General features: G+C 33.1%; 1 protein-coding gene across 4 annotated transcripts in view; it reads right to left on the bottom strand.

The window, feature by feature from the left end:
• Positions 1 to 25,293, bottom strand: part of LOC135841720 (acetylcholine receptor subunit alpha-like) — a 406,867-nt gene extending 381,574 nt beyond the window's left edge. For 2 of the 4 annotated variants that reach the window (XM_065358854.1, XM_065358852.1), the window contains exon 1: positions 25,121 to 25,292. The gene's annotated coding sequence lies outside the window, so the exon portion shown is untranslated. Of the gene's footprint in view, positions 1 to 25,120 lie in introns of all 4 variants that reach the window. The other 2 variants (XM_065358853.1, XM_065358855.1) reach the window with 2 other exon arrangements.
• Positions 25,294 to 27,497: the final 2,204 nt, after the last annotated feature.

Here is a 27,497-nt window from a genome sequence, read left to right as displayed (position 1 = left end):
CATCCACCAACTTCAACACAAAAATTGATTTATGTTTTGTGAGAAACTTTGATAATTGTTTCAGTTATTATTATGAAAATTATTTTGGTCATCATAAACCAATAAATACAATAATTGTCAATGAATCAGAAATGCAGTCCTTCATTGAAAACACATCAAATCAGAATGGCATTGAAACAGCAAACAATTTAAACAACACTTCTGTTGTTGAAGAAAGTATTTGTGATGAGCATCCTATGCAAGTTTCTGAAAAACAGAATAATGAATTTGAAACCACAAAAACAAGAAGTAGAAGAAAATCTAGTGTGAATCAACCTGCAAAAGCAATTGAAATCAATGATGAATCAGTTATTATTAATGATAATCAAAGTGATTTACTCAAAGCACAAAAAAATAAACCCTCATCTACACATACAACAAGAAAAATTGATAACTCAGGTGATCTTTTTTCTGGTGTATTGAATAAATTTGAAAACGAAGATGCCACTTCATGTTATAGTAATTCAATTGTGCAATGTTTAGTACATAATGATTATGTTAGAGAAGAAATTAAGCGGAATCCCACTACTTTAAATCAGACTAAAAATGATGCTTTGTACACAATCACTATGCAATATGAACAAAATAAAAAACAAATTTTAAGTTCATACTCCATTAGGCAGGAAGTAGATAGTAAAACTGACAATGTATTTGATTACTCAAATTGTAGTATACAACAAGATTGTTACCAGTATTTTACACATATATTAGATGTATATTACTACTTGCAAACCACCTGTATGGTTACAATAGATCAAGAAGTAAAGTGTACCAATAATTCATGTAAATTCAAAGTAAAGGAGTCTATTCACAGAAATGCACTTATACCATATTTCTTCCTCCTCAACAATGATAATCAGCCATCTTCAAGTAGAAGAAAAAATAAAAATTCACCTGAATTAATTTCCTCAGTAAGTGATTTGATTAAACAAAAATTTGCAAAAACAAAATGGTTTAAAGATGAGTCAATAAAATGTCAGAAATGTAATTCTTGTGGTAATTGTGAGGAAAATCAATCCATAAAACACTGTGGAGACGTAATATTTGTGTACATGGTAAATGATTCTAATCGTAATATAGATATGAAATGTAATTTGCATGAAATTTCAAAAGAATTGCTGACAATCAACAAATACAAATATAAACTTACCTCCATTATTTATCATATTGGAAGTGGAAACGAATCAGACAACAAAGGTCACTACTACTGTCATATTTTACACAATAATCAATGGATAATTGCTAATGACAGTGAACTAAGACAATGTAAATTATCACCAGCATGTCAAAATACTTACATGTTAATGTATGAAAGAGTTAGCCATTAGCAGTATATATTTGATTTGATATCTAAACTTCAAATAAATCAAGAGAGAATTGCTGCAAATTGAAAAAATTTAAATCAAAATAGTAAATAGTGCACAACATTTTGAAATAAAGTGGGATTCTGTTCTATTTCATCTCTAATTTAGATGAGAGGTGATTCATAGTTCATTTCTTATAGTCTTCTATCTTTCTCTGAAATTGAGAGAAACTTGTCATTTCATATGAAATTTATGTTTAAATTGAATAAAATTGTGATTTTTATTTGATAATTCTGATCACATTATTTCACATTCCACTTGGAATCATTCTTCTCCCCCTTTTGTTTCTTTTTCTTATTGTTTCCTTCTCTTTTCCTTCTCTGATATATTGTTCTGATGATGTTCTTCTTTAATTTTGTCCCCTGCCCCTTGTTTCAATCATCAATCTTGTGTTGATATGAATTTAAAATTTATTTGACAAAATAAATAACATTTAAACATGATTTTATTGATTTTAATGACTTCATACAGTATTGGAAATTTCTATGTGGAAACAAACATTTGAAACTACAAATGTGGTAGTGTAATTTTAGTTTATGATTCATTCATCAACCATTTGTTCATCCATTTGTCTGATTCTGAGTGGACTTGAAAAAAAAATGGAACAACTGACCAAGACTAATCCAAAAGAAGGCCATTTCAATTCAGGTAAGTGTATCAATATTGAGTTAGGTAGTTGAAATCTCTTGGCTGTTGAATTTTATTTGGTTTTTCTCTCTTGTTCATAGGTGATGCTGATAATCTATCATAATTCATTTTGATGCCCAGTAATTTGAATTTTCAATGATAATTGTTTGTAATGAAGATAACAAAGAAATGGGTCTGTTAAAATTTTCTACAAGTATGTAAATTCTTCCTTCAATTATATGTTTACATGATTGTTATTCATGAAATTACATCTAAATACCAATTGAATTTTTCACAGGAAAATGTTCTGTAGTATTCATTCAACACTTATGGAGAAAAATGATAGATGTGAATTATCAACAAAAAAAAAACACCAGCATCAGTTGCTTATCTCTGTCCATACAATTCTTATGTCAAGTAAGTCTTCAGAATGCTTTTATTTAGTAACCACATAAAACATAATAGCCATCACTATTGCAGTAATCATTCATGTATGTGCTTTTCATGTTGATATAATTTGCATGTTGATACTTACCAATCATTTATATTATTTTATTTTGTTTGTAACATGTGTATATACTTTTCATGTTAATGCAACTCATCATTTATATTATTTCATTTTGTTTGTAGAAAATTGAAATGGCCAGATAAGCCTTCTCCTGTGAACAGTTATCAAAGCTGCAGATTTAAAGAATAGTTTTTTCCAAGTACTTTCCTTCATATGACACTTGGATGATAGAATATACCTGCTGTAGCATATAATCATGAAAAAAATGGCTTTCTTTTTATATAATTCAGAATCAGTAGAAATGAAGTTATGTATTTACTTAAATTTAGCCAACGTATTCAAATTTTGAGTAGTGGGTATAAGAAATAAGTTTACCTTAAAAGTAGAATAAATCAAGCAATGTATTCAGATTTAGTGAAAATTGAATTTGTATTTAGATTTGTAGCATTAGGTATAAAAAAAATAGGTTCTGGGTCATTAGAGTTATGTTATGTGAAGATCTTTGTGATTTGTGGGTGGCACATATCAGTTGATAAAAATTTGACCGATCACTCACCCAGGAATGGTGAGGAATTGATTCAAGGCCAATGTCAACTTATAGATCATGTTAACTCTTTGTATCCAAGATTGAGTATTGGGTGTTGGATGTTCATCTTGTTCACTAGTAGGTTAGCATAGGTATCAGGATATTCATTCAATTTTCATTACTGATATCCAATGACTACACTGAGATTATTAACTGATCATAAGTTATTTTATTTAAAAAATGAAATTGATCTGTATAGTTCTCATGTTATCATAAACATTTTGTATTTACTCTGATCAGATAGAGAAAGATGAACTATCACTCACCTGGGAGGAGTGAAAGATTGATTTTTAACTTTGGACAACTTGTTTCTAGAAGTGAGTGTTGGATACTTGTTTGCTTTGTCTACTGTTTAGTAGCTTAGCTAGTTAGCTTGGTGCTCTGTTGTAATTTGCATAATCTCTACAAATAATTTTGATGTAAAGAAGGACATCACTATAATTTTCATTCTGATTTGTAATAGATATAACGGCATCATGTTACCATAATGAATAATAAATATTTGTTGTCTGATGTAATTTGCATATGCCCGTGAATCATTTTATTTTGGAAAGCACTTTTAGAACAACCATTTTATATGTATTTGTAGTTATGAAAAAAAAAATTGTCAATAATTTTATTAATAATTTTGATGCAAAGAATAGCATTAGAATAATCAGAATTTATTTATTTGTGATAAAATTGCAACATGTTATCATCTAATGAATAAATGTTTGTAATCTGAAATAATTTGCAAAGTTGTCTGAGCCATTTTAGTGAGAAGAATACTATTAGAATAATTAGTATTCCAATTTGTATGTAGTTAGTATCAAAATAGGATATTGTCCGTCCACCATAGCTTGAGCTGAATTGTGTCAGTTGCATTTTATGGAAGCCAAAAAGGAATAACAGAAGGGTTTCCCAAATTGATTAGCTTTTATCTTGATTTATTTAAATAAATCTTTTTCCAGCCAATCAGCCATAAATAAACATGCGAAATAAACATAGCCAATAATTTTTACTCTCTAAAAAATTTTGGGAACCAAAAAAATTTGGAAAAATTCATGAAAAATTTGTTGGAATTCCGCTTATGCAAATGACACAATTCAGCTCAAGCTATGTTATATGGACAATACTTACTATTCATCCTTGTATTAACAATTTTTGAAGTTGCTTCAAAATGTTGTGCAAATTAGTTTGCTGGGTGATGATATTATCACTGATATCAATTTAAATAACAGTAGGTACCTAATAAAAATCAATTCACAGGATACCATAAATGTCCAAATCCACTTTTTTGACCCTGGAGAGGGGTCAAATGGGGTTGGAAGGTTGAAACCTGCAAAAGGCACTTTGGGTACATCCTCCCAATGTACTGTGAAAATTTTGACCCTGTAGGTCAATTTGGAGGGACTGTAGGTGTGGCTAAACATCAAAAAAACATGCAAAAATCCACTTTTTGGACTCTGGAGAGGGGTCAAATGAGGTTGGAAGGTTGAAACCTGCAAAAGGCACTTCCGGTACATCCTCCCAATGTTTTGTGGAAATTTGGACCCTCAAGATCAATTTGGAGGGGCTGTAGGCATCGCTAAACGTCATAAATTTTCAAAAAACACGTAAAATGGATGAAAAAGTCCACTTTTTGGATCCTGGAGAGGGGTCAAATGGGGTTGGAAGGTTGAAACCTGCAAAAGGCACTTTGGATACATCCTCCCAATGTTTTGTGGAAATTTGGACCCTCAAAGTCAATTTAGAGGGGCTGTAGGCTTGGCTAAATGTCAAATTTTTTAAAAAAACACGTAAAATTGATGAAAAAATCCACTTTTTTGACTCTGGAAAGGGGTCAAATGGGGTTGGAAGGTTGAAACCTACAAAAGGCACTTCGGGTACATCCTCCCAATGTACTGTGAAAATTTTAACCCTCTAGGTCAATTTGGAGGGGCTGTAGGTGTAGCTAAACATAAAAAAACATGCAAAAATCCACTTTTTGGACCCTGGAGAGGGGTCAAATGGGGTTGGAAGGTTGAAACCTGCAAAAGGCACTTCCTGTACATCCTCCCATTACACTGTGAAAATTTGGACCATCTAGGTCAATTTGGAGGGGCTGTAGGCTTGGCTAAACATCAACATTTTCAAAAAAACGTGTAAAATCAATGAAAAAATCCACTTTTTTGTCTCTTGAGAGGGGTCAAATGGGGTTGGAAGGTTGAAACCTGCAAAAGGCACTTCGGGTACATCCTCCCAATGTACTGTGAAAATTTGGACCCTCTAGGTCAATTTGGAGGGGCTGTAGGCTTGGCTAAACGTCAAAAAACACGCAAAAATCCACTTTTTTGACCCTGGAGAGGGGTCAAATGGGGTTGGAAGGTTGCAACCTGCAAAAATCACTCAAGGGGCACCCTCTCATTGTATGCTGAAAATTTGGACCCCCTAGGTCATTTTTAGGGGTGAGGGGGTCAAAAATAGGGGTAAAATGTGGTTTTTCTCACCTAAAATGGAGTGGGGATGACCTAGAAAGCTGAAATTTGGATATGTTGATCACAATAGAGGTACTGACCTATGGTATGATTTTGGACCCTTTTCGTTCATTTGGGGCCATATTATGCTCCTCCAAAAAAATGACCTTTCTGTAATTTTCAACTTTGACCCTCCCCACTGCAGGGGTCAACTCTAGCTCTCAAAGGAACTCTATTCTCCAAGTTTCATCTCATTTCATTCATTAGAACGTCTCTTGATTGAAAAGGTTGAAAATTCAAGTTTCGGTGAAACTTCTATATATATAAATAAACCTATATATAAATATACATATAAAAACTGACACACCGGGAATCGTCTAGTTTGAGCTCAAAACGTCGAGAACTATCAAAATTTTTGACCCCTGACCTTTTTATCCAAAGTTGGGCCTACCGCAATAGCCATCATTTTTTACAAAAATTTGGCTAAAAAGGTAAAAATTAAATTCAGCATTTATAAAGGCACATTAGGTACCTATATATCTTTAAATTCTTTTTGAGCCGGTTCAAATCCAAAATTTTCTCCAACGATCATTTTTTTTTAAATTGGAAAATTAAAAACCAAGATGAGAGGCACTAGGAGTCCTTAAAGTAGCTTTTATTCACACTTGAGAATTTTTTTGCAATTTTTGTTGGCTTCCACTCCCTTTATATTTGTTACCTACTGTTCTTTTTTTTTTGAAAAAAAAAAGAAAAAACTGAAACGTGTAAGCATCTATTTTCCGACAAAATTGAACATATTGGGGGCGGAGGGGGTGGTAGCGCAAAATTCGAAACTTCAAAATAAATTCAGCCACATTGTGCTATTTTGATATGAAATTGTTTTGAATTTCGATTGAAATTCCTATTTGATAATTAGGTAGGTACCTTGTAAGTAAAAAATGACATTAAAAACTGTTTTCGCTGCAATTTTTTTCAAATTTTTAAATCGTAGCTTTCGATTTTATTTTCATTGCAAAAAGTCAAATTTTATTCACAAATACTGCCCCATTCATGTTCATTAATTAAACGACAGGTGAAAAATTTGCGTCGTCGGGCAATTGAAATAATTTCGTCGGGCTTTTCCATGTTCGTCGTGCATTCCCTTTTTCGCGGCGTGAATTTTCTATGCTTGTCGTTCGAAGTCTGTCGTTCAATACTGTCGTTTTAATGACCAAAACTGTCGTTAAATCAATGTCGTTCACAAACACGATTTCGTCGTGGGATTTTTCTGTCGTGCAATTCACTTATTCTGTCGTTCAATTAAAGTTTTCCCATTGAAATTTCCACAAAATTCCTTCGAATGAAGTTGAAAATCCGAAATTCTTGCTGCACTTTAACTTAAACACGTTATCAAGTCGGCTTCTGTTGAACTTGGGTCATTTTGGAGCCTCCGGCAACTTTTCGAAAATTCTTGGAGCCTCCAGTAGATTTTTGAAACTTGAAATTTCCACAACACTTCATCAAAATGCAGTTGAAAAGCTAAAACTCATTCTGTAAACTAATTGTAATACGCTATAGAGTCGACTGCAAGTAGATGTTCAGTCGTTTTGGTCTTTGGGCCAGCTTTTTGCCAAGTTTGCTTGAAAATGTTTCTTAGAATATTCTCTTTAAGAACAAAGTTGTCCTAGGGGATTGGAGAAAAGGTGGAATTATTCCTATTGTCATATGCTGGACCATAAATGAAATTTCCAATAATTGCGCAATATACGTAATGAAAATTCATTCATTTTTGGGTCTTAAATGTTCTTTTGCAATTTGCAAAAATCGACGACAGTTCAGTTTTTAAATATATGTCAAATCAAAAAACTATACAATTTCCAAATTTGTTGCCCTTTTATATTTTTCCATTAAATATATCCGAATATGTTTTAGGTATTTTAACATCTTTGTTCTCAGAAGAAGTAAACCTCACATTGTGTCAAATTTACAATTGGCTGTAAGTATAGCTTTATCACACTGAGGACCCGGTTTTGATTTTGTTTGTGATCTTTCTATGGTTGAAAATACAAGTAAGTATTATATTTCACCAATTTAAAGTGTATTTGATTTTACTTTTTACCTGAGCCTGACTTTTAAGAACTTGGATAAAATTGTTTGCTAAATTACTCGTCATTTCTGGTAAATAACAGGTAATATAGCTTCTGGTGAATTATACTGGTAATTTTTGGTAAGTATGTAAACCACATGGTAATTTTTGGTAAATTACAGAAAATTTTTGAAAAATCCGGAGCAATTTCTTGGCTAAAGACTGGTAATCTTTTTTGTAATTTATTGGTATTTTTTTGGTAAATTTTCGGAAATTATCTCGATAGGTACAGGTAATTGCTTCTCATCCCAAAGTAAGAATTAAGAAATTAATAATTTTGAAAAAAAAATCAAATTCCTAAAAGAAATTATAAACAAGATTGAAAATTCGAATTGATGTAGGTAGGTACCTATCTATTTTGCGTACAAGTCCTTGAGTTTTCTGAAATTAAAATTTTTTCTGCTGAAAAGTTGAAATGCTGTCTCGGTAACAGTATGCCTACCGAGGCCCTTTGTTGGTTCGCAAGTTTGTTGAGACCTATCGCGAACTTAGCCACCGAAAATGATGCCTATGATTTCCCTAAGTTGTAAGGAGACCTGTACCATACCTTTTGGCCCAGTCTGGATACTTAGGATGCAGCAAATTGTCCGTACCACTAGGCCCGTTCGAATTGCAAAGAGAGGGCGTAATATCTGTACATGCCACTAGGCTCGTTCAGATATTGGAACGAGTGCATTAAGTCCGTACCACGGGGCCCGTTCAAATCACAAGAGGTTGAGGAAAATATCCGTCCGTACCACGTGGCCCGTTCAGATGTGTAACTGAGAAAAAAGGAGAACTCAGCAGCCACTATACCTGGACCAGTAGGCCTGTGTATAGGTAAGCAAAGTCAGGAGAGAGAAGGAATAAAGGCATCGCGCCTGTACAACTACACATCATTGATTTTAGCGTATAGCAGATAGCCAGATCTATTGTTCTTTTCAGAGACATTTGAATTAGTACATGCATCTGAAATGTAGTCGTCGCTAGCATTCGTGTTTTACCTCGAATGCATCTGAGATGCATCCAAACACATCCAAACCCTTATAAACATTCTCTTTTTAGTTGTTGTGTGTTGTGGAAGTTAGGTCGGTAACCAAATGGAACAAAACTACTTCATTCTTCACCCTCCCCCAAACCTGTCTCGCCTATCTTACCCTGGCTTTGCCTTTTTTCATTCAACAATTGATAGAAAAGATCGTTTCATTGTGTAACAGTGTGTTTTGTTTAGTAAAAAAAGGAAAGTAGCAGTTAGGCGGCCTTTAGAATGTTTCCTACATATTTCAAATTTATTTTCAATGAACTAAGTTTATGTAAGCAAGGTAAAAAAGTAATCAAAAAGTGAGAGAATCATCAATAGATTAGTAAGTAGGTATTATTAAAATGGAAAATCTTACAAAAAAATTATTCATCAATATTTTTCCAGAATTATTGAATTTTTTGGGCAGCTAAAAATCGAGTTGATAAGTACTCAACCTACTTAGCGACTTTAATCAACATTACATTTAAGCCAGTTTCCAGGCAATCCAGGCGGACATCTCCACTGTAGTTTTTGAGCAGAATTTTCGTAAGGGAAATATTTAATTGAAAAATTTGAAGTTTCCTGTAAAAAAATGCGTGTGAAGTTTCCATCTGGAAATCGTCTCAAATGTGGATGAACTCATAAAACATGTTCAGTATCAACTATCAAGTCTATTTTTAACTGACCAAGATTATTAAGAAAATTCAAAACTCTAAAAAAATTGAAATTCATGCTGGAGGCTCCAGAATGGCTTGAAACGGTGAAATTCGGATTTGAGGGAGGTTAACATTAGTTTCAGGGCTAATTATCATCATTTTTGCTCGTTACATACGTATAGGTACTTTTTAAAAATCATAAATCACTGAAAATAATCAATTTTATATTCAAACATTTGCCAAAAAATTGAAAACTAAATTTGGGCACTGGGCAGCTAGAATTTTGGTTATGGGGATTTCAGAGTAGACTCTCCTCAAAAATTGCAATCGGGTTCACATCGAAGATGACACCTCGAGAAATTTCCTTGATAGGCAACTAGGTAGGTAGGTATTGAAACAAAAACCAAGTGCTAAAGTATGAACAAAAACACTCGAGCTAAAAAATAAAATTGCACCCCTCTCCATGCTTTCAGACAACTAAAGTCACTTTGAAAAAAAAAAAAAAATAGGTAAATAGTATAAAACAAATATTTTCGGAAGAGAAACAAAACACTCGAGCTACAAATTAAAATTACCTCCCACCTTCCTTCTCTCAGACAAACTACCTATGTTATTAATTTTGAAAAAATATTATTCATTTCAGGCTTTGAAATGTTCATTTTCAAAAATTTGGGTACTTACATTAATTTGATTTCAAACAGAAAGACTTTTCAAATTTTTTCAATTTTTTGCAAAAAGCATGACTTTTAAGAAAGCTAGATTTTTTCACAATTATTTTATAAAGAAATAAGATTTTCATGCAGTTCTTGACAAAAAATGAGAATTTTTTCGAAATTTTCCGACAAAAAAATGACAATTTTCAGAATTTGTTTGGCAAAGTCAACGAAAGGCATTACGTTTTCCGATTTTTGGCGGTAAGAAATTCTTACTTTGATGGTAGAATTTTTTTAGAGGTCACCAGACCAAGATTCAAGGTGGGTAATGGTGCATTTTCAATTTTTGGCGAATTTTTGATGATCAAATTTGATTAAAAATAGGCAAAAATGAAAATTTAAACTAATTGGCCTGAAAATTTGTGATTTAGTTGACATCTGACACACCCCCCCCCCCTAATTTAAAAGAGTTTGAAACCTCCATTTTCTGGACTAGTCTGCATTCACAAAACCTAGAAAAATTACTTTCTCAAAATTACAGCTTACAAGAGAACTTCTTGAGGTGTCACTCTCAGATTTGAACGGGACCGAGATTTTTGGAAAGATCATAGTCTAAAACCCCCAAAACCAAATTTTCAGCTGCCCAAGTTCATTTTTCGATTTTTGGCAAACGTTTGAAAATTCAAAATTGACTGTTAATGGTGATTTATGCTTTTTTTTTAAAAAAAAAAAAGTTCGTACATGATCCGTAAAAATGGGAAAATCAAGTCCAAAAACTAATATCAACTACTCAAATCTAAATTTTACCATTTCCAGCCGTTCTGGAGCTTCCAGCGCGATTTTTCGATTTCTCCAGAATTTTGAATTTCCTCCAGAAGGCGTGAATATGAAGTTGGGCAGCTAATAATCGAATTGTACATAATTATATTACACTCGACCTGTTTAACGAGTTAATCCACATTTGAGCCGATTTGAGAGTGACACCTCAAAAGTGTTTTTTTGACCAGCTTTTTTCAAAACTAACCCCCCAAATCAAAATTTTACCATTTCCAGCCGTTCTGGAGCCTCCAGCGCGATTTTTCAATTTCTCCAGAATTTTGAATTTACTTCAGTAGGTGTGAATATGAAATTGGGCAACTAAAAATCGATTCGTGTCACCTGTTCAACGAGTTTATCCACCTCACAAACGGTAAACTTTTGATTATTTTGATTTTTAAATTTTGAAAAAAGCTGGCCAAAAACCCACTTTTGAGGTGTCACTCTCAAAATCGGCTCAAATGTGAATAAAATCGTTTAACAGATCGAGTGTAATACACAACTCGTAAAGAGGTTCCCTTGTTAATGATTTCGATATGTAGATACGTCTTGCTCAGGACTTTTTTTTATGAAAATAGAAAAAATAGCTTCATGGACAATGTTGTGTCTAGTTGTATTTCACAAAAGATCGATGTTTTTTTTTATTGTGAGCATACTGTCTTTTGTTCTATTTCTTACGTTAGAGATCCGTGTTTGTAACTTGTGTGTGATTCGTATAGCAGGTAGAAAACGGTTGCATTCATCATTTAAAAAAAAAAGTAAAAAAAAAGGTTCAAGATGAGACACCATCTATCAACACTTCGAAGTACTTCTTACTCGTTGAGCTGGTGCTGTCGAATGCATCTCGACTGCAGCGCGGCGCTGTGTTCAGATGCATTGTAACGTTTCCAAAAAGAACAATAGGACTGGCTATCTGCTATACGCTAAAATCAATGCTACACATGTACCATGAGGCCCACAAGTAGTTGAGTGGGAGCGAGAGAGAAGAGAGAGAACGCGAGTCAAGAAAGCAACAGGAACACCAAGTTAACAAGAGAGATGTTATTTGGTTGTATGTATTTACAAGACTGGTTTCTAAGCTAGATACAGCTTTTATTTATATAAAAACCCTTATTTCTATTGACCAATAGAAAAGAATCTAGCCTGAAACCTTTTTTGATAACGTTGTTTTGTAATGTAGATTGTTAAACCAATCACATTACAGAAAACTGTATAAGAAAAAAGGTTCAGTTTAGGTATACTGGCCAGTATTCTTCACTACGTTACTACTTTGTGATACATATACAAAAAGAGCGATTTTAAAACGTGTATGTATCACTGTAGTATAAAGAGCGATTTTAAAACGTGTATGTATCACTGTAGTATGTAGAGGGTGGTTTGTGAATGCATCAGACTGGCGGGAGGACCGCTTTTAGATACCTGGAATGCCGTTAGGTCGAGTCAAACGTAATACAAAGGCATCTCGCATTGTCTGATGCGATCACAGATACCCCTACAGCTGCATGATTAAGTTTTCTGCGGCATTTATTTGCGACTCCTCCCCTGGCCCCTCCCCTAAGAAAGAATGTTCAAGTCATCTTTACTTATCAAGTACATAACTAGGTAAAATCAAAAAAAAAAAACACCTTAAAAAACACGGAAAAAATTGAAATTTGTGCTCCTTTAATCTCTCCATTTCATAATCAAATCATATTCCATATTGTTCATCTTTGGTTTCAATCATTCGATACACAAAAATAAATTCAACAATGAGAAAAAAACACATCCAACTACTACGAGTAAAACTGTACAAGTAAAGAGTTAACGAGAAAGACATAGATTACAAACTAATATCGTAAAAACCATCCTATGATTCGTGCTCTGCAGGTTACTCGCGAAATGAAAAAAAACCGTGGTTTTCTTAGCACAAATCTCGAATTAACCGCGAATCTACAACTTTTTTAATTTACACCGCAGGAAATGAAATTCATCAAAACCCCCAGTCAAGTAGTCAAGTTTTTCGATAAAAATAATAATTAAAGCGAATTCAAGTCGCTAGAGAGACAAATGAAATGAGAAAACAGGAAGCAGGAATCATAGCGAAGAGAAATCCAAATTGACAATAATTTTCAGTATCTTTGGCGCGAGAGTCCTTTTAATAAAAAATTAACGGCGTCGTTATACGAGTAGTTAGGTGGGTACTTATATAGCGCCACACGTACAAGTGTTACTCAAAGGGAACTCTCTCGATGTAACACGTTTGAAAATTCGCTGATTCGTATAAAGTAACAAGAGAAACCATATAACAAAAGTTCATTCATTACCATTAAATAGTCGTAAAAATTAACTAGAACAACACAGACGATTGATATAAATAACACCGACAAACTCTTAATTCGTGTTCCTTTCCTCTCACGTTAATTAGAAGCACTTTACACTCGCCTGGCAACGCGGAGAGTTTCGAAAACACGAAAAAAAAAACTTTCACACCATAGAACTTTGGACCTAGAATTAATTTTATTATCTCAGATACAGCTTTAAGGTACACGGTTAATGAAAAGCCTCGTAAATCTTTAACTCTCATTTGAAATAATTTTGCAGATAAATCTTTATGAAAAATTACCATCAGCGAGTTGTTCGTTATCAACGAGAAGGTACATCGGTAGAAAGTCTCCAGTTTATAGCGTGCAGTTTTCCCTTTCTTTTTCACTATCGCTGGAATATGCCTGCTAGGGTGATTCACATTTATACTGGCGGATTTTTCTCAACTTCAGGGGCCAAAAAAAAGATAAAAATTTTCTTATTCTATCGTACTTATTCCTGTTTTACAATTTTTCTCTCAAAATTTCGCGTTTTTTTCGGGGAAGGGGGAACAAAAGTTGAGAAAAAATCAATGAGTTCAATTTTTGATAAAACGTTCCTCATCTTCAAAAAAAGCCCTTCTAGGAATGCCCAAAAATTGCAGAAATCCAATACCCATCTGCAGAAATATATTTTCATCCTTGGGCGGAGAAAAAAATTGTTTCATCTAAGAATTAGTAGGCCATTTTTTCTTCAGAGATGAGCAATAATATTCGTCTTGTTAATTAATGTTCATCGCAACTCAGATGAGCTACTTTTCAAAATTCCAAACATTTTTTCCTTAATATAAAATTTTTCAATTCGAATCAAACAAAAGGAAAGAAAAAAATCAATCTGCACAGTTGATGAAAAACGAGCGAACCCATTTAACTATTCTAATAACCCTATATAAGAGCTGGAACGATTTTTCAAAAATTTAATTCCCACGAGATATTTCCTAACATGTCTTTTCTAGCAGCATTGTTCGCCACCAACAAACATAATGGATTCCGAACGAAATGAAAAACAACGCTATATTTAAAGCAGAAATAATGGATACAACTGAACCAAGTGACTGTTATTCAAGATACAATACGATGTTGTTATTGCTGGTGTTTTAGCTCAAAGAAATACACTACGCGTGTTACTCGTTCGTTGCAATTGTTATCTTTAATTCGGCTAATTTGTTTTGCGTTTTGAAAACTCGCTGTACAGAAAATTTTCAGTGTATTTTTATACTTGGTGCGCTTTTGTAATGTGCCATTTGCTATTGAGTCGACGATGCGATGACAATGTCCAGGAAGTGGCTTCCTAGTTACGCCTTTCGAATGGCGTGGTATGTTGTTTACGATACAGATGTGTAGAACTAATGGTATGTAATGATTTTTGCAGGATGATGTTGGAGAGTAGAATTGATTTTGAAGTTTTAATTTCATAAATATGTAAGCGCAAAAGTACCTTCTTATTTTAGATCACTTTGGGGTCATACCGGAGTAAAATTTAACCTAAATAAATCCAAGGTTATAGGTGCTGAATTTCATTTTCCCACCATTTACAGAATTTTACCTATCAAAAACTGGAGAATTCAAAAATCTGCTTGAGGCTCCAGCACGGTTCAAAATCATCACCAATCGACTTGGGAGGTCGAAAATTGGGGACAAACCAAATTTCACCATTTCTCCTTCACCTGTTCGCAAACGATAAATTTTTCATTTTTTCCAGAAATAGATACAATCCGTGGAAAAAATTTTGGATTTGAACCGTCGCAAAAATATTTTAAAAATGTGTGCCCAAATTGATCAAAAGGGTCACAAAGATGATAAATCCGAATTTATATGTGTTCAATTTTATTTTTACTTTGGTAAGGTACAGAATTTTTTTCAAACTGGAGAATCCAAAAATCTGCAGACTCTAGAACGGTTCAAAACTATTACCAATCCACTCGGGAAATCAAAGATGGAATAAGTACAATTCAAATTTTAGCCTTTCATGTCCATTTGATCAAATTTTGATTTTTTTCATGGGAAATGGACCTTTAAGTTTTAAAAAAATTGTAAAAAATCGAAAAATTAATTTCAGCAGCTGAAACTTTTGAGCTGTAGTCCTCTTTCGATTACCATTTGTCCGGTTCAAAAATAATGGGAAAACTTTAATTGAACGACAGAATAAGTGAATTGCACGACAGAAAAATCCCACGACGAAATCGTGTTTGTGAACGACATTGATTTAACGACAGTTTTGGTCATTAAAACGACAGTATTGAACGACAGACTTCGAACGACAAGCATAGAAAATTCACGCCGCGAAAAAGGGAATGCACGACGAACATGGAAAAGCCCGACGAAATTATTTCAATTGCCCGACGACGCAAATTTTTCACCTGTCGTTTAATTAATGAACATGAATGGGGCAGTATTTGTGAATAAAATTTGACTTTTTGCAATGAAAATAAAATCGAAAGCTACGATTTAAAAATTTGAAAAAAATTGCAGCGAAAACAGTTTTTAATGTCATTTTTTACTTACAAGGTACCTACCTAATTATCAAATAGGAATTTCAATCGAAATTCAAAACAATTTCATATCAAAATAGCACAATGTGGCTGAATTTATTTTGAAGTTTCGAATTTTGCGCTACCACCCCCTCCGCCCCCAATATGTTCAATTTTGTCGGAAAATAGATGCTTACACGTTTCAGTTTTTTCTTTTTTTTTTCAAAAAAAAAAGAACAGTAGGTAACAAATATAAAGGGAGTGGAAGCCAACAAAAATTGCAAAAAAATTCTCAAGTGTGAATAAAAGCTACTTTAAGGACTCCTAGTGCCTCTCATCTTGGTTTTTAATTTTCCAATTTAAAAAAAAATGATCGTTGGAGAAAATTTTGGATTTGAACCGGCTCAAAAAGAATTTAAAGATATATAGGTACCTAATGTGCCTTTATAAATGCTGAATTTAATTTTTACCTTTTTTTAGCTTTAGGAAGTTTTTATTGGAAAATCCACTGGAGGGGGAGGCTTCAGATTGGTTCGAAACCAACACCAACCGTTCTTGGAAATTTTAGTTTTGTGAATAAATTCGTCGCTTTTATCATTATGTCGTCGTTCATTTCCTAAAGTCGTCGATGCATTTCATTCAATTTGTCGGGCATACGCTGGCGTTCACTTGATTTTTTTGGCGTGCACTTGAATTTTTGTTGTCGTGCAATGGTTGAAAACGGTTTCCGTCGTTAAAAAAGTGGTTTTGGTCGTTAGCATCTGTCGTGCAAAACACTTTTTTTTGGTCGTTCAAATCATTTAATCTGTCGTGCCGATAAATGCCACCCAAAAATAATTATTGTAAGATTTTTCCTCTGTACGTTCATTTTTGACGCTTCAACAGCAATTTGAAATTTCTAAGGGTGAAATTAAAAATTTTCTGGATGGCTGAATGTTGTACCTAATCATACACAATAGTTCGTTTCGTTTGGTAGAAAGAATACTTCACGAAAATTGTCAAAATTTCCCCTTAATATATTTTCACCCTTATTAGAAAACCAACTGATTTTCACAATTTCGAGGCCATTTCATCTTCCTTCTTCCAATTCGCTCCAGCTATCTCATGTACAAAACACCAAATTCTGAGACTCTCATCTAAAATGGACCAAAAGTACATTGAAATGGGTTTTAGGAAAGAAGGAGAGCTAAAAAAAAAATGAAAATTGTTCACTTCAAAATCATGATTTTCAAACTCGTAAATATAAACAGATAAAATAAAAAAATTTTCTGAATTCGTTCTGATTGATTGTTACATTTTTCCAGTCTCCTCTAAAAAATCTATCATTGAAATTGAATATTTCATACAGGGTGTCCGGTGTCCCCCAGTGGTAGTACAAACTTCAGATTTGGGTATAACCCTTGATATAATCAAGGGGTATAACCGGGTATAAGTTTAAAAAAACGCAAGATAAACAAGTTGCCTATCTTGAAAATTGAAGGGGAAATAATACATTTTCAAAATCCAAGAGCCAAATTCCAATTTTAACCAGGAGGGGGGTAGCAGTACTTTGAAAAATGAACAAAATTACATACTTTGACTTCTTGCCTAATTTGCAAATTGAAGGGGCTACAAATGATTTTCAATTTCAAAAAAATCGTGATGAAAAAAATGAATGCGGAAATGAATACTACGTCAAAAAAATGAACAAATTCTCTCATGATCATTTTTTTTCTTATTCTAAAATTTATAAAGTTTTTGAAGCTCGACGATTTTCAATTTACTGAAAATTTCATTAAATTTACGATTTTTGAGCTTGAAAGACTTTTTAAATTTCAAAATAAAAAAAAAAAAAATAAACGTTACAAAATTTGTTCATTTTCTGACCTAAAATTCATTTCCACGCTCATTTTTTTGTCGCGATTTTTTGAAATTGAAAATCATTCGTAGCACCTTCAATTTGAAAGTTGGACAAAAAGTCATAATAAGTAGGTAATTTTGTTCATTTTTCGAAGTATTATATGTCTATGTACCTACTACCGACCCCCGTGGTCAAAATTGGGTTTTGGCTCTTAGATTTTGAAAAAGTATTTTGCCCCTTCAATTTTCAAAATGGGCAACTTGTTTAACTTACGTTTTTTTTACTCGTACTCGGTTATATCCAAATCTGAAGTTTGTACCACCACTCTCTGGACACCCTGTATAGGTATCTAGATTATTCCAACTTGGAAATCAATAAATAAAATATATATGAGTAGGTAAGCCAAAATGGAAAAGTTCAAAAACTCGTAAAAAAATCAATTTCATGAGCACAGTTTGGAAATGGTCACTTGAAAATTTCAAAATCTTATTAGTCAGTGAAAAATAATACAATTTTTTGCCCGTAGGTTCTCCTCTCATCACTGGAAACACATTCCAGAAAACATGAACAGCTTTTCTTAATTTGGTGAACGCAATGAAAAAATTCACTATAAAAACCACATTTTGGCCCCTTCTCCATAATATAATATGTATATGTATGTATTATAATTGCTCTGAAAGTCCAACATTTTTGTAAACATTTTTTCCCATCCTATCAACCTTTTGGGCTCAATTCTGCTTGAAAACCCCCTCAATGACTAATTCAACCACCTTCACTTGCTAATGCTACATCCTCAAAAATTCCAAAAAATGAACTCCATCCTCAAAATTTCATTCAACAGAGGTTTCAGGACATTCTCATTCGATCTAACTTAATTTCGTCGTTCAAATCGTAGTGTGTCAATTCAAGTAGTTCCTTTGTCAGTAAAAAGGAATAATACACTCAACGAGATATTTCCAATTTCCAGTTTTTTTTTTTCTTTCGCTGTCGATAACATAAAGAAGAAGAAAAAAAACGTGCTTCGAATTGATTCTCAAAAATAAGGGAATAATTTCATTAATTTTTTGCTTTATTTGCGACCTGATCTTTACAACACTTGGAGACAATCTCGTCGACTTTATCTTCTTTTTTTTTACTGCGCCTGGGATACGCCGCACTCGTATAACTATAATACACAGCGAGTTATAAAACACTAACCAATATTGCCCTTGACTTTTTACCGCGGAAAAATTCTAATGAGATGGCAACTCGACGTTCAAGTGTCGCAGAACAGACGTGATTTTTAATCAAAACCCATGTTTTTTCTCATTTCTTGAACTCGTTGCGCCGCATCATGCTGGCAAAAGTCTCAGCTTATTTACGTGTAATTTGAAACGTTAAAATATTCAGCGTACTTTGCAAATAAATTATGAGATTTCGCTCGCTAATTTTTGAATCGTTATTTCAACTCTGTGTACGAGAAGACGACGACCAGGACAAAATGAACGTTAATTGAAGACCGAGCGAGATACATGCTAAAAAAAAATAAGGCTTAAATATATTTTTTTTTAATATTCACGGTCGTTACCCAAACACCGAAATTTTTCTCGATAATTAAATTATAAATGGGTGATTCTGTTTTATACTAAGTATATTGTTTAAACGAGCTTTGATATAAAAAAAAGCCCTTTGGTTGGGACAAGCCAACAAGAGCTTAAGACACGTTTTTGCAGAAATACGAGTATAAAGGAAAGATGAAGGGAAAAAAGGCGAGCTTTTTGTATAATAGCGAGATTTTTACGACGAACCATAAAAATCATTTAGTTTTATTCGTATACGTTTGGCAATTGACTATGACATAAATGTACTGCTATTTGAAATATTCAAATATAACCCTTTTACCCTCTTCTTTTTTTTTTGTCAAAGAATTCCGCACATCGTAAAGACAGACGTAGAAAGCCATACGATGAAAATCCAAGTGCATGGCGTTTTCCTAGCCAGTCCCTTTATTCTTATGTAGGAGAGCGCCAGTGATAGCACACGATAATCACAATCTTTATGGCGTACTCTTTTAAACAATGCTAACAGTTATGCTTCTTTATAACGAAGGGTTACTTTCGAAAACACCAGTAATTGAAAAGAACGAGGTGAAATATGTTTTTTACTCTTTTACAGCGAAATAAAAAGCCGACGAAAAAGGTCGCGCAGTCGACATCGACAGACCCTTAGTGCCTCAACGTGTAAAATCGTATTGTTTGAAAACCAGGTAACTAAGTATGCAACAAAAGTTATATAATATGTTATAATGGTTGCATATTGATCAGATTGCAGACCCACAGGATGCAAAAAATTAAATGTTCATTTCTTGAAAAAAATAGGAAATGGTTTGGGGATGCTTTGCCAGGTGTAGTCAGAGCTACATAACTCAATTTGAAGAAGATCTTAGCTTGAAAAAAGGTTCTGAGATAGAGAACTTTTTTAAAAACACGTTAAAAATTTATAGAAATTTTCGGTTTTGTTTCGTATCTCAAAAAAAGTTTTTCTTGTCGTCTGATTTTTTTGGGGAATTTTAGAAAAAAGAGCTATCAAATTTTAGCTCAAAAGATGTTGATATGGGCTTAGGTTGAAAAATTCTTTGTAAGATTTATTTTCTTCAAGTCTTATTTTTTCTACTTTTCAATAATTCAGATCACTTTTTTCAGACAAGGGAACCTTTTGAAATCAAATTTTCCGAATTGAACGAAGCCCAAACTAGATCGAAAAAATATTTACTGAAACCTCTGTAAGTAGCCAAAATTTCAGATGGAAAAGTTCATTTATAGATTTTTGGTTTGGAAATTTAAGAAATTCAAGAAAGCTTTTTTGAAGAAGATTTTAAAACTTTTTCATGAAATATGAATTTTTTGGGCAATGTGAACCACCAATGCATATATGAATAATTTTTCCAATTCAACTCCCACACATCAACAAACATTAGTTGAAGACCATTCTGGAGACTCCAGCAATTTTCTGATTTTCTCCAGGAATTTCAAAACGCTCTGGAAGAACCAAACATGAACTTTGGCTCTTATATCTTTGGTCGGTGTTTATTGGACAGTTGGACAACCTCTTGACTGTTTTAGAGGCGCTTTTACCACAAAATCTCTACAATGTGAGTTCGAAAGTGAATTTTTGATCAATTTGTAAATTCCAAAAAAGAGCGGAAAAGTCAAATTTTCAAAGGTATGTAAAAAAAAAACGAACGAGAGAGCGCTCAATAAGCACCAACCAAAGTTGCAGGGGCTGAATATCGTTTGAAGGAAATCGAAAAATCGCTGGAGGCTTCAAAATTACTGAAAACAATCAGCTGAGAGTTGAATTGAAAGAATTATTCACATTGGTTCACATGACTCAAAAATTATATTTCATGAAGAAGTTTCAAAATTGTTCCCAGAAAAGTTCTTTTGAATTTTAAAAATTTTTAAATTGTCAGAAATTCTCCAAGAATCCACAAATTAATCTTCTTAGTGCCTGAAATTTTGGTTGTGGGGTTTGTGGGAAATGCCCCTTCGGTCGACTAGTAGCTTTGTTTCGTTCAAATCAGTAAGGGTGAGTTCTAAAAATACCTTACCATTCATTAGAATGCACAAATGTCAATTTTTCGTTAGAGTAGGTAACTTTAAATTTTCAGATTCGCCAATAAACTTATAGGGTACATCTTTGAAAACAATTTTTAAAATGAAAGAGGAAGTAAAATCTTTCATTGAAGATCATAAAAAAGCAACAACTCGAAGTTCCCGCAATCGATTAGAACAAGACCGTAGTTTTTGAAAAGAGCACGATCTGAAACTGCGATTTACAAAATTTCAGCTGCCCAAATTGATTTTTCAATTTCTGGCGAATTTTTGAAAATTCAAAATTAATCATTTTTGACGATTGTTTTTTTTTTTAAATCGAAGAATTTATTCGGTAAAAATGATTAAAATTACTGCTTAATTCCTCGAACCAAATTTCACTAATTTGGTCCAAAAATAATTCAAAAAATCCAAAATTTTCAGTTTGTAAGAAATTTTTTGAAATTTGCGAAATGAATGTTTCTTGCTTAAATCCAACCCCTTCCTTTCCCTTACCCCAATTTGATCATTTTAGGTCACATCTGGAGCCTACAGCGTGATTTTTATTTCTCCAGAATTTTCACAATTCTCCAAAATGGCGAAGAAATTGATTTGATGAGCTAAAAATCAAGTTGTGGCTTTCTTTTAACCTTTCTATAACGAAATCGTTCACATTTAAGCCAATTTCAAGGCACGACCCTACTGTTATTTCGATCAGCTTACAGTAGGTACTTGCCTAAGTGCCTATTCATAAGACTAAAAATTCGAAAAACGTTCAAAATTTTTTTGAGATATTTTTGAAATTGTCGCGAATGGCTGAATCTTTTCTAAACCGACCCGAAGAATCTGAAATTCGTAGAATTAAAAAGAATCTGTGGAATTCAACTCTTATGAAAAATTTGAAATCATCAGACCAAAATATGTTTTCATATTTTTGGTTGAAAATGTTTTCAAAGATTTCCTCTCTTGAATTAATTCAGTATTTCTCAAAAAGGGAGTCCTCACTCTCCTCTCCTTGTATCAAATTGAAAACCAACATTTACAGTCTACTCTTTCGATAAAAAGACGAAATAATTCAAAGAATCGAGTAAGTAATATAATTCGCAAATTCTCAGGTCCTTTTCAAAAAAATTTGTTTGAAGGAGATGAGGGGGGAGAACACACAGTTCACAGCTGTTGTGACCAATATTTTAGCTAGCTTGATTCATTTTTCAATTTTTAGCACATTTTTTGAAACTCAAAACACTGTTTTATATGAAATAGTCATTTTGAAAAAATGAATTAATTTTTTTTAAATAGAGTAACAATCACTTTTTCAAAAGAAAAAAAAATTGAACGAAATTTGTTCACTTGATATTAGTTTTTCATGAATCAAAATTCCTCATTTTCGAACCATCTTACAAGGAAACATCTCGAGATGGCTGTCTCTGATTTGAACAGCTGATTACAATTTTTGAAAAGACTACGATCTTGACGCTCCATGACCAAAATTTTAGCAACGCTGATTAATTTTCCATTTTTGGCGAATTTTTGACAATCCAAAATTTATTTTTTTTCTTGACTAATTAGCTATTTAAAAAATGTTTATTCGGTAAAAATGATGAAAATCCGTCCTAAAAATGATATCAACGCAACTTTAACGAATCTGCTCGCAATTTAAACCATTTATGGAACCTCCAGCGCGATTTCTCTAGTCTCCAGCATTTTTTAACATTTCTTCAGAAGGTGCGGAAATTAATTTACACAGTTTATAGTCGAGTTGTGAATATCTTCGAGTTCATTGAGAAGTTTATTTACGTTTGGGCTGATTCCCACTTCCCAGATCGACACGTCAAGTGATAGTACGTTAGAGGCTCCAGAATTAACAAAATGGAAGGAGGCTGATATAATTTTTATGCCTAGTTTTCATAATTTTCAGTAAATAAATGAATATTTTTTCAAAAAAATGTATATACGTGTATCTATACTACATATATAAATCGTCAAAAATGGCTGATTTGCCAGATTTTCATAAATTCTTCAAGAACCAAAAAATCAATTTTGGTGACTGAAATTTTGGAAATAGGGTTTTCAGATCATGCTCGTTTCAAATATCGTAGTCCTGTTCACATCAGAAGCGGACAATTCGAGTAGTACCCTATTATGAGATGTCACAAATTATCATGCATTTTCTTGTCGTACGTAAGTATCTAAGAAAACCAGTACCATGGGTAAATTTTTTCACTCTTGATTCTTTGAATTTTTTCTTCATCAATAAAAAGCATAATATTGTCATGTCTCGATTACGTATTTGAAGGACAGTGAGGACTTCCACTCAAAATATTTAAAGAGGCGACTATTTCAACTACTGCAAAAGAGGACGAAACAAATTCTAAAAAAAAAATCATTTTTAATCTAGAAATCAATTTCTCAATTTTTGCAATTTTTTTGAATTGTTCAAGTACCCACAACTTCTAGAACCACTTCCAGAATCTTGACCTTTTCAACCTGATAAAGAGAGGGAAAACGAAATTCTCAACATTTCCACGATTGAATTCTGTGCTACGATCTTAATCCTCTATTTTTCCAGCAAATCTCCTTTTTTCCCTCTAAATTTACGACAAACCTTCAAAAAAAAAAAAAAGAAGAATCAAGTGATTTTCCAAAAGAAAATAAATCCCCCCAAAAATATCAATTCTATAAAAAAAAAATTCTCAAACTTACGCATTGAATAAGCCAAACCAGTCACCGTGAAACTCACCATTCGCAAAGAACTTTACCAGCAACAAAAATTAGTTCTCAGTTGATATATCATGATCCTAGTTAGCCCTACACTAATATACTTTTTGAAAAACTTGAAAATTTCTCAAAACCAGTACACCGAACAAATCCCTCTGAAAATGCTGTAACTTTTCAAAAATTAGACAAACACGACGACGACGGTACACATAAATATGAAGATCCCAGATCCCAGGTTTAGAGTAAAAAACCGCCTATGCCAGCCAAGGCAAGTCGAGCCGAGCATCCGACGAATAATGATAACTTATCAAAACGCTAGAGAAAGAGAGAGAGGCAGATACGGTGGAGCAAGTACGAGTATAGAAGTATAACTACGTTAAGAAAGTTTGGAGCTTTTTAAAACAGTCGGTTAATGTCTGGCGGACTTGTACAAAGCCATAGAATTTAGTTTATCTATACGTTGAGAATAAAGAGTCCCAAAAATGCTGAAATGTGACAGCACATATCTTTTAACTCTTGAAATCTCAAGACTGTAACATTAAAAGTTTTCTAGCAACGAGTTCAGTACAGCACCGCAGAGAAAGCTCATCTAGACCGTACAACGGAATTGGAAGCTCGACCATTAAACCGAGCGAAAAAATAAAAAAACATAGTTATATTTTCTTTTTCGTTAAGTCCCATAGAGTCTCAAAAGCTATAAACTTTCACCTCGTAAGCGCCAAATGACGGAGTTATGAAGTTGATAAATGAACACGAAAGCAATTTATTAATCTTCTATGGCTCATGGCTGCCGCTGCCCTTCGGCGAAATAAATATTGGTCCGGTGTATTAACGCGGACATAGTGTTGGAAAAATTCCCTTTTTTTACATTATAAACTTTTTAAACTGTTTTTATAATATGTAATGTGGTAAAATAATGGAGAATTTTTTTAAGGATTAAATTTCGTTAATTATGACCGAAGATTGACTTATATCGAGATGATTTCTGCCTCCTTCAGTTTTCCATTTTTAAAAATATTTTTCGAAAATTAATTTTAGTTTTGAAAATTTTTGAAAAAAAATCGATAATTTTTTTTATTTTTTGATAAAATCGCCAATTTTTATACAATTTATTTTTTTTAAAATGAAAATGAAAAACAGGAGATTTTTTCAGAAATTGAAAATTGAACTCTAAACATAAAAAAGGCTACAATTTTACTAAATTTAAAACGAATAAAAAATATTTTGAAAATTACTATTAAAATTTATTTCACCAAAGTACTCTCGTATCGTTATCAACTTTCAAGCTTTCAAAAAAAAAAACATGCAAAATTTTCACCAAATTCAACTCTCGATATGACAAAAAAAAATAATAATGAAAAAATAAATTACCTGCGCTACAACGACACCTCCGGTGTTGGTAATTTTTTCGTGAAAATTTTCGTAATTTCGATACAAAAGTTACGCGACTCGCGGAAAATACAAATTTCGCGACTCGAAACCCGAACAACGAATGAGTCACGACAAAACCCGGCCCCTCGAATAGGGTAACTCTCTCGCACCTTAGGGGAACGTTTCATCATAGTTTAAATGGGAACAAACGGCGCTGCATTCATTCAACTGCGCATGATTTGTTCGCATTTTCCTCAATTTACTTTAAAAATGAAAAAAAAATGATAATACGTATGAAAAGCCAGCACCATGGACAGTCTACGTATAGTACAAAAATGTACTGCTATATTTTTTTAATCTAGCTTCAAAATTACTTGGGACACTTAAAGCCGGTTTAATTTTGACCGACGTTTTATGAAGGGGTAAAAAAACCGTAGAGGAGAAAAAAAAGGCTGAAATTTATTATCTCGCTATGCAATACACATTTTGATAAACTGTAAACATTTTTTTTCGCCTTAGCCTGTCTGCTTTTCGCCGCACCATTTGTAACGTGTTAATTTATGTGCAATGTTAATTACAAGTTGTACACTATATGTATGTAGAATACGATATCGCGTTGAAATTGCATACATTTTATTATTATATCGTTTGCATGCAGTTTGCATGCAGTGTGTATTGTGTACGGATATTCTCTCTGTATAGAAATTAACAACGTACCTATCTTGTAATTATTTTATAAACGAAATATCTTTATGGAATACTACCTATAATACTGTACATTTAATATAGACAACACATACTCACGTATATGTAGCTAGGTACCTAAAGGAAATTTCATTATTCCTATACAATTTCGATCTAAATATAAGTACTTGGTTATTATTACCTAGTCTACTAGTAAGTACAGGTGAACGTGCATTATGGAGTAATTATCCACCAAGGTACCTACATATGTATAGTGTCGTCTCATCTACACGATAATTAACTGACCATCTCTAATGTTGTAAACATTTGCATATCTAACATAATCGATGTCTAGGCAGCTTGCAATCGCATAAATACGAATAAAATTAGGTATTTACCTACTGAAGTATCATTTCATTTCTTCCTCCAGAATTTTTCGTCGCCGCACAAATTTAATTTATCTGCGATAAAGAGAGACGTCTTCGTTTCCAATTCACGATTTTTTTTTTGCAACCTTGAGTTTACTTGTATTTTTGTACGTCCCCACACGTAGGTAGAGAGGTACGCGCGTGTAATGAATTTATATCGTTAAGTTTTCGTTCGAGTTGTTTTTAGGGTGTTTTTTTTTTGGAATTTTTATTGCATTAAAGGTACATTTTTTTGGTTGAAAAAATGGAAATGGTTTGATTATTTTAATGATACCTAAGTAAGTACCTATATTAGTAAAAATTCAAGTTGAAAATTTGAAAAGGAAAACATATTAAGTATCCAGCCAGTCACTCTCAGTTGCTTTAATCCATTGTACCTACTGTTAGGAAAACTTTCACGACCCTTCCACTCCAACTGAGTTGAAATTTCACTCACTGATCGCATGAAAGGACATGTTATATTCGCACCTCAAATTCACATTTTCAGTTGTTAAAATTGATTTTTGAATTTTTGGTAAATTTTTGATAATGGCGAATCATTGGTCACTATACCTACCTAGGTACCTATTTTTTTTTCAAAGGTAGGTAAACACTGTAAGTAGGTACCTACTACTTAAAAATCCTAAAAAATGTTTCTACATAAAAGTTGACCAGTGGAGAAACAAAGCATTCTCAGCGGGAGAGGAGGGGGTGGGGTAAGAAAAATGAGTTTAAATCTGAAAGAAAATTCAAATATTAGTCACAAAATCATAATTGAGATGTTCATTTTTTCAATATTTACAGTGGAATAACTCATACAACCTAACAAACCAAAACAATAATTTGAGTCAATTTAGAATGAAATGCACAAGTGGCTAACAATAACTAACAGAAAAAATACGAAAAACATTTCAACTTACAAGTAACCAAAATATAACTGGGAAAATCATAATTTTATTTTACCTAATTTAATTGATTGCCAAAAATTACTTTAAAACTTACTTAAATCAAGTTCTAAGAGGTATTAATTATTGATCTAGTTATAATGATATGTACCGTTTTGATTTTAACGTTTGCTGAACGAATATTTCTGTCACTGCTAACATGGAGCTGATCAACTACACCTATTCTCCATTTTCCAATCAAAACATCCTCTTCCACTCCCAAACACCCCCCCCCCCCCGAACACCTCTGAGCACTCATGCACACTTATGAACACTCCCAAACACCCCTGAACACCTCAGTCAGAGCACTCGTGCACACCCCAAACACTCCCAAACAACCCC

This window comes from Planococcus citri, chromosome 3, assembly GCF_950023065.1.
Source record: "Planococcus citri chromosome 3, ihPlaCitr1.1, whole genome shotgun sequence".
NCBI lineage: Eukaryota > Metazoa > Arthropoda > Insecta > Hemiptera > Pseudococcidae > Planococcus > Planococcus citri.
This window is presented reverse-complemented; position numbering and strand designations above follow the sequence as displayed.